We start from the raw sequence: 8,027 nt of genomic DNA, 5'->3' as shown, positions 1-8,027 counted from the left end.
GTTAATAAGTAATTTTAATTTTATATTTTTAAAATAAGAAATGGATGAGAAGCTTTTTAAACTTTACAATGCTCTCTTTCTTAGATTCCTAAGTGTTTCTAGTCCCTCAGTACTTCTTGATTCTTTCAATTGTTCCTGCCTGTTGATGATTGCTCCTTCATTGGATCTCTGAAGTTCACCTTAGTTTCCTGGTTTTGATGGTGGCAGAAGGACAGGTTTGAGGGGACAGAGGTTTAGGCAATTTGATTGACAGCCTTCTGTTGCACCATTCTCAATGTGCACATGTCATGCATCTATGCTTGTCACGTATCTTTCAGTTGCAATTATTCTTCCTCCCCAGGGATTTCTCCAATCTCATGCTAATATTGTTGCTCTTCTAGGAAAGATTTAATGGTGTGCTCATATAAACAAGCATTTTGGATCCTGAACAAAAGAGCCATTTATTAGTCTACTCTGAATGTGATCTGTTTTTCCATTCATTGTACTTTCTTCTGTGTATTTAACCAGTTTCTTTCATGAGTGTGGAATTCAGTAAGGACGTTCCACAGCTGGAGTCATGTTATTTTCTTTAGTTATAAATTCTAAGGCTTCAGGAGTGCCATCTGTTGCCACAGACATTCGAGTCAATAGCAAATTCATTTTAAATAAGTCATTGTATTGCATTTGAAGGAAATCATTTTGAGTATTTTCCCTAAGGATCCTTATCCCTCTATGCAGGTTTCAGTACAAGAACTATCAGTATGTTCTGTCCTTGGTTTTTGCCATTGAGGAAATCAACAGGAACCCTCATATCTTGCCCAATATGTCTCTGGGGTTTGATCTCTATAATCATCTGCCCAGTGAAAGGAGGACATTGGAGAGTTCCCTAATTTGGCTCTCAGGGTTGGGCAAGGACATCCCTAATTACGACTGCAGGAGAGAGAGTAAGTATCTAGCAGTCCTTACAGGAACCACCTGGGCAATTTCTGCCCAGATTGGAACACTGCTGGAATTGTACAAATTTCCACAGGTAAGACTGGGTGGGATGGGGAGAGATGAAACCACGTCTTCTTTGGTGCCATTCTCAGGGGCCTAAAAAGGAAGAGAGGAGGAGACTGGTTTTGTGCATCTCTCAACGGATATGATCTCAAAGGGTCCGCGTACAGGACCTCGATGGAGTATGACATTTCCTTTATTTGGAGTAGAGAGAAGGTTAAGGGGGAAGGAGACAAAGCAGTATCTTGGATCTCTGACTGATATTATTTTATAGAAAGCTTTCAGGGAGTGCAACATGATTAGAAAATCAAATGAGTAATTGTCCCCTTCTACCACTCCAGGTGTTGCTGAACAGCCTTCAGGACTGAGAGTGTGATTTTTGTCAATCCTCTTCCTCATATTGCTTCCAATTGTCTTTTCCTTTTGGTCCTTTTGATCTTACCCTGAATGATGATGAGCAGTTTCCATCGCTCTATTAGATGGCCCCCAGGGACACATCTCTAGCCATTGGCATGGACTCTTTGCTGCTTCATTTCAGTTGGAGCTGGGTGGGGCTGGTCATCTCGGAAGACAAGAAAGGTGTTGTGTTTCTCTCAGACTTGAGAGGAGAGATGGACAGGAATGGAATCTGTGCAGCCTTTGTTGAAATGATTCCTGTGACTGAAAGGTCATATTCCTCAAGGATATTGCCATACGATTTGCAAGTATAGGAAACAGAAGGGAATATGATTATCATTTATGGCGATGTCAACTTTCTCATATTCTTGAGCTTCTCTACTTGGGAGTATTTAGTGATATGGAAAGTCTGAGTCACGACATCAGAGTGGGATTTTATCCACAATGAGAAAGATTTCATCCTTGACTCAGTCCATGGGACTCTCATTTTTTCACACCTCCGTAGTGAGGTCCCTGGCTTTGAAAATTTTATCCAGACAGTTAACCCTTCCAAATGTCCAGAAGACATTTACCTCACTATGTTGTGGTTTCCCTTTATTCCTTGCACGATTTCTGAGTCTTACTGTAAAAAACTGGAGAATTGTCCACCTAACGCCTCCTTAGGATGGCTGCCTTGGCAGATTTTTGACACAAGCATGACTGAATGGAGTTACAGTATGTAAAATGCTGTGTATGCTCTGGCCTGGAACCTTCACAAGATGTTTCTTCAACATGAAGAAATGAAGCCAACGTGAAGTGGGGAAGGTCTGGTGTTTTGTCCCTGGCAGGTAAAGTCTCTTCGACTTAACAGAATGTACACTCGTAAAAGTGACTTTCTTATGGTTCCACAGGTGCTCAAACCAAGCAGTTAGGATTCTTTCTCCAAGAAAAGCACAAGAGTTTCTATACTTATTTCACTCTCTAGGAGGTATATCTAGTCCTGGGTAGTAAGTCATCTACAAGAAGTTTCTAGTGGCAACGAGGAAGTGAGCTATGAGTCAATATCAATGCTTTGTGTTACAAAGGAACCCAACATGCTGCCTGCCTAACGTTTCAATAGGGAATATCCTGTCTTCTCTCATGAATCTCCTCAATGAGAAGAAGAGAACTTGTCCTTTATGTGGCTATCTGGGGCTGAACATCATAGTGAATACTTTACAAAAATGATCTCATTTAATTCTGCAACAACTTTAGTTATTGCTAACATCAGTTTGCAGATTGATGGTATGGAAAAATTCAGAGAGTGCATGAGGGTGGCTAGATTGGACGTTGTATTCGAGATTTGTCTGAATCCTATCACCACTGATCATCTTAATATTTTTGTCTTTAGGCATTTTCTCTTGAAACTAACTGATATTTTAGAAACATTATGATATTTTAGTTCTCCATATGATTTCATTTGCTTTACTTCATTGGATACTTGTAATAAAGGTACATTATGAAGCAAGGATTACAGACAATGAAAGGCTGTCCCCAATTCAGGGTTTTTCTCTTTAACATCTGGGCCTACTTCACCGCAGGATGATGTGTCACTTCTAGCTGCACCCCTTTCTGAGGAACATAGAATTTAACAACCCTGTTGGTGACTCAGTGAATTTGGCTGATGAAGGAAAATCAGATTCAGAGTACACCATTCTCAACTTTTGGAAATTTCCCGAAGGTCTTGGACTTAAGGTGAATGTAGGAGAATATTCCCAACATGCTCCACGTGGTCAAGAATTGTCTTTATCTGAGAAAATGATTGAGTGGAACACAGGAATTACTGAGGTAGGTTGAACCCAGTCACAATTACTTATACCACACATGAATAACCAAAATCTTGTTGGGGTTTTGTGTCCCCTCATAGCTTCATAAAGGGCCACATATGGGAATTTAACAATTCACTTCCAACTGAAGTAATTTTTTAATTTGCCAACAATCCAAGATGGAAACAAGACCTTCATAAGCAAAAGATTGCAAGTTGCTGAAGGTTCAGAAGGTGGTTAGTAATTTTCAGGAATAATATTTTTTTTTAAATTAAGTTATGTACATGTTTTCTAGAGATAATGTTATTGCACACTTAGTACACTACAGTATAGTGTAAACATAACTTCTTTATGCACTAGGAAATCAAAAAACGGTGTGACTCACTTTATTGCAATATTTCATTTATTGCGGTGCTCTGCAATCAAACCCACAGTATTTCTGAGGTGTACTAGTGTTTTATATCATACAATAAACATGGCGTCCAAACAATGAATTGGATTTATATATTTTAAGATTAAGTTTGTTAAGGCCCAATACTCTAAAGCACTCTAGTTTCTTGAAAATTAGGTAAAAGTCACAGCTGTTACCAAGTGTTATCTGATTTTCTCCAGACTCCACACTCTGTAGGCAGTGAGAGTTGCAATCCGGGATTCAGGAAGAGCCCTCAAGAGAGCAATGTTGCCTGTTGTTTTGTTTGCATTTCCAGCCAAGAGAATGTGATTTGCAATGATATAGGTGAGTATATGCCTTGCAGCGACGTTCTCCACTTCTATTTTTTTTCTGAAGGGAAACATTTGTCCTGAGCTAACTAACATCTGTTGCCAATCTTGATCTTTTATTATTGTCCTCAAAACTGTAGTACATAGCTGTATATCCTAGTTGTAAATCATTCTAGTTCTTCTATGTGAGCCACCACCACAGCATGGCAATTCACAGAGTGATGGTGTGGTTCCATGACCAGGAAACCAACATGGGCCACCGAAGTGGTGAGCACTGAACTTTCACCACTTGGCTATCAGGGCTGGCTCTCCACCTCTTTTTGTATGCACCCTTCTCCCAAAGAAACGGAAAAGCTCTGATGAGGACTGCAGGGTCAAAATGTTGCCTTCCTCCATTTAGTAATTCAACTTTTATAGCCAATAATATTTTCTCCCAAAATGATACTCTCTCTCTCTACCTTGAACTAGATTGCTTGTCTCATTTCAGCATCATTGCAGGCATTATGATCTCAAGGAAACACTTTACGACCACTCCACAGTAACTAACTTAAATCTCTCTCATGGAATCTAACACATGGTATTGTAAGTCCTTACTTTTCATCTTCTTTAAAGCTACATTTAGATCACATTGAACAAATCCTTATTTTTCCAGTGTCTGGTGCTGTTCTTGGCACAGAGCAGGAGATCAGAAAGGTTGTGTTTGATTTAAGAAGTAAGTATTTCCATGGTGTACAATGAGCTTATGGTACAGCTTGGTTTCTGATCTCCTCGAGTTCACAGGTGAGTAGGGGAGACAACATGCAGTGATGTGAATTCAAGGTGGTGACATAAGGCTGCAATATAGGTACGCAGAGACCAATAGGATGAAATAAGTGATAGTATACATGTTTGTGGGGAGGGAAGTGTCATGGTCTTCTTCATAGAGGCAGTAGCATTAGTATTATATCAGACTAATGAAGGCGGATTAAATTCTTGGTGGAATTCTCAGAAATGGCAGAAACTGGTAAATTAGCCCTGCGTTTAATATTCTAGGTAGCTGAGAAAAGGTTCAACATGACTAGAACACAGACACTGTGGGTTTGGGAGTTGGGTCATGAAGTAGAAGAGGGACAGAAAACCAATACTGAAGATTTTTCATACAATAATTAACATCTTGGAATTACTCAGATTTATGATATTAAACGGTGCAATGATGGAATCCCCCCAATGGTGGCATTATCTAATTTTATTTTTGTGATTGATATGAGGCTTAATTTCACAACATCTTTTGTATAATTTAGATTTTTTTGAAATGTACTGAGATTGATGATATAGTCTGGCATATCGTCAATTTGGATAAAGCTTCCACGTGCACATTTGGCGTGTGGTAAGTTTGGGTATATGTTCCATATGCACATCTAAAGAACACTACATCCACTAACTTCAATTCCTACATGCTTGGAGATTAATAAATACACTTGTAAACAATCGATGATTAATGAGTAAACTATGATGGAAATTGGCATGTATTTCCAATTAAAAATACTATTCATCAAATCTTATGGGGTGGAATTAAATCTATCCTTAAAGAGAAATGTATAATCCTAGATTATATATATTTATATATTATAGTGTATATTTAAATAAAGAAAGGTTGAATTTCTAAGTTCTAAGCATTCATCACAAACTAGAAAAAGAGCAGAAAAGTAAACACAAGGAAAAGAGAAAACACAAAATGATAAATGTTAGAGGAAGTGTTAACAAAATAAAAGACAGACATCAAAGGATAAATAAAACTAAAGTATATTCTAATAAATGACAAATATTCTCAATAAAATCCTAGTACTAGTGTTCAAAAAAAGAGAAAAATTGCAACAAAATAATGCCAAGGCTGAAAAGGAAGTAAACTGTGCAGATCATATGGAAAATTTTTAACATGAAGAAAACATAAATATCATGTTGATACAATGAAAATTTAGAGGAAATTCACAAATTTCTAGGCAAATTAAAGTTACCAAACTGCCTCAAGAAAAAATGAAAAATCTGAATATTGCCATACCTATTACAGAAATTGAGACCATCCTTATAACATTTCTACAAAATTTTATTGTAAGCTATTTATGTGGTACAAAGTTGATGAATCTGCCCAAATATTCAAGAAAAAAATAATATACATCTACTCAAACTCTTCCAAAGAATAGGAAAATCTGAAAACTTTTTGACTCACTTTGAGAGACGAGATTAACATTGGTACTAAAATCTAACAAAATCATTGCAGGAAAGGAAATTACAGGCCACTCTCTTTCTTGGATTAAATTCATTTATACTAAAAAAAAAATCAAATCAAATCAAGGTTCCCAATTTAGCCATATTTTATAAGAAGGACATATCATGACCAAATTAGGTTCATGCAATGTAATTCAGTACACTAATCTCTGAAAAAAGAGAAATAATAATCTCAATAACTTTAAGAAAAACTAGTAAAATTAAACACCTATTCATATTTTAAAACAAACAACAAAAACAGAAACAACACTTACCAAATCAGAAACAGAAGGAAACTCTCTTACTCCCATACACAGTATTCACAGAATGGAACTTTATCTTACACTGTTGAAAGCAAGGATAAGAGAAGAATGTTCAACATCACTGTCTCTATAAGCCATTAGGCTGGAGGTCTTGCCTGATACAATATTGGCAGGAAAAGAAATAAAAGGAATAATTTACTTCAAAGGAAGAAGTAAAATTCATGTTATCTTCAGATGCTATTATGGTATAAATGTAAAAACCATATAAATTAAGGTATTAACTGAGTTTATTGACGGCTGAATACAAGGTTAATATAGAAAGTTTTGCTTCCATCTACCCATCATAAGCATTCAAAATTTAAATTTTAAAAAATGACATTTACAACATCTTAAAGTATGAAGTACATAGAAATAACTTTAATGAGACTTTCAAAAGATTTTTGTCCAAAATTTATAGAACAGCATTTAGAAAAATGGAGGAAGACTGAAAGAAGTGGAGGGATAAATCAAATTCGTGACTGAACAGACTCAAAATTCTACAGATATCAAAACTGTGTAAATTAATCTACAGCTTCCACAAAATTGCAGCTAAAATGATATCGCGTTCTGTGGAAATTACAATTGATAAAATTCTTATGAAAATGATAAAGGAAAAACTTAGCTAAGAAAATCTCGAAGACAATGAATAGAGTGGGAGGACTTACTCTACTTGACATCAGGTATTATGGCATCACAATAGAGGAGGTTCATCAAGAGGATAAACAAGAAAATCAACAGAACCAAATTGTAAGTTCAGATACAAGCTGCTCATATAGGGACTCACGTATAGAAGTCTGATTTACAAGGAAACACTGAGGAGGAGTGGGAAAATGAAAGACTTTTCAATAAACCATGTTGGGTAAATTGGCTGTCTTCATGAAGAAGAAAATGACTCGCCAACCCTAACTCACACCATCCACAGAAAACCTTATCAGGCAGATTGTAGTTCTAAATGTCAAAAGTGAGAGAATTTAAAGGGACATAAAGAGGAAGGAGGAATGCCCCTGTAAAAGGAAAATCATGTATTGATACCTGCAAGGATGAGTGGGAACGGAACAGTTTCAGAACCACATGAACATTTGGGAATCTTAAAAATCAGAGCAGAGGTAGTAGAGGTAGGCAAGACCAAGATTATACAGTCTTTTTGGTCTTCCTAAGAGTTTGTCGGATTTTTTAATGGAGGCTAAACATGATCCCACTTACATGTAGAAGTATCACTTGTGATGCAGGACAAGGGCAGGGAACCAGAGTAAAAAGATCTTATGATAACATAGGAGAGAAGTGACTAAAATCGTAACAGAATTGGTGGAAGTGAAATCAAGATGAAATGTTTTGGAGATCATTTTAGAGGGTAGAAATGGTCTCATTTTGAAACTCCCAAGGAGTGAGGTCTATGACTTGGTCATCTCTGTTTCCCTAGAATGTAGCATATTATCTGGCTCATGGAGGTTTTCCAATAACTGCTTGCTCATTGAATGAGTAAATCTAGGCCATAGCTTACAGGGGTATAGCTCAGAGAGACAGGGAGGACATTTGGTTTTCTGCTGAGAAAAAAGTGCTTTCCTGAATATGCAAGATAAATACTGAGAAGAATAATAGCTTTGTT

Source organism: Diceros bicornis, unplaced genomic scaffold (assembly GCF_020826845.1).
Source record: "Diceros bicornis minor isolate mBicDic1 unplaced genomic scaffold, mDicBic1.mat.cur scaffold_255_ctg1, whole genome shotgun sequence".
In the NCBI taxonomy this organism is placed as follows: domain Eukaryota; kingdom Metazoa; phylum Chordata; class Mammalia; order Perissodactyla; family Rhinocerotidae; genus Diceros; species Diceros bicornis.
The sequence above is the reverse complement of the archived record's forward strand: the minus strand, read 5'-3'. Positions refer to the sequence as shown.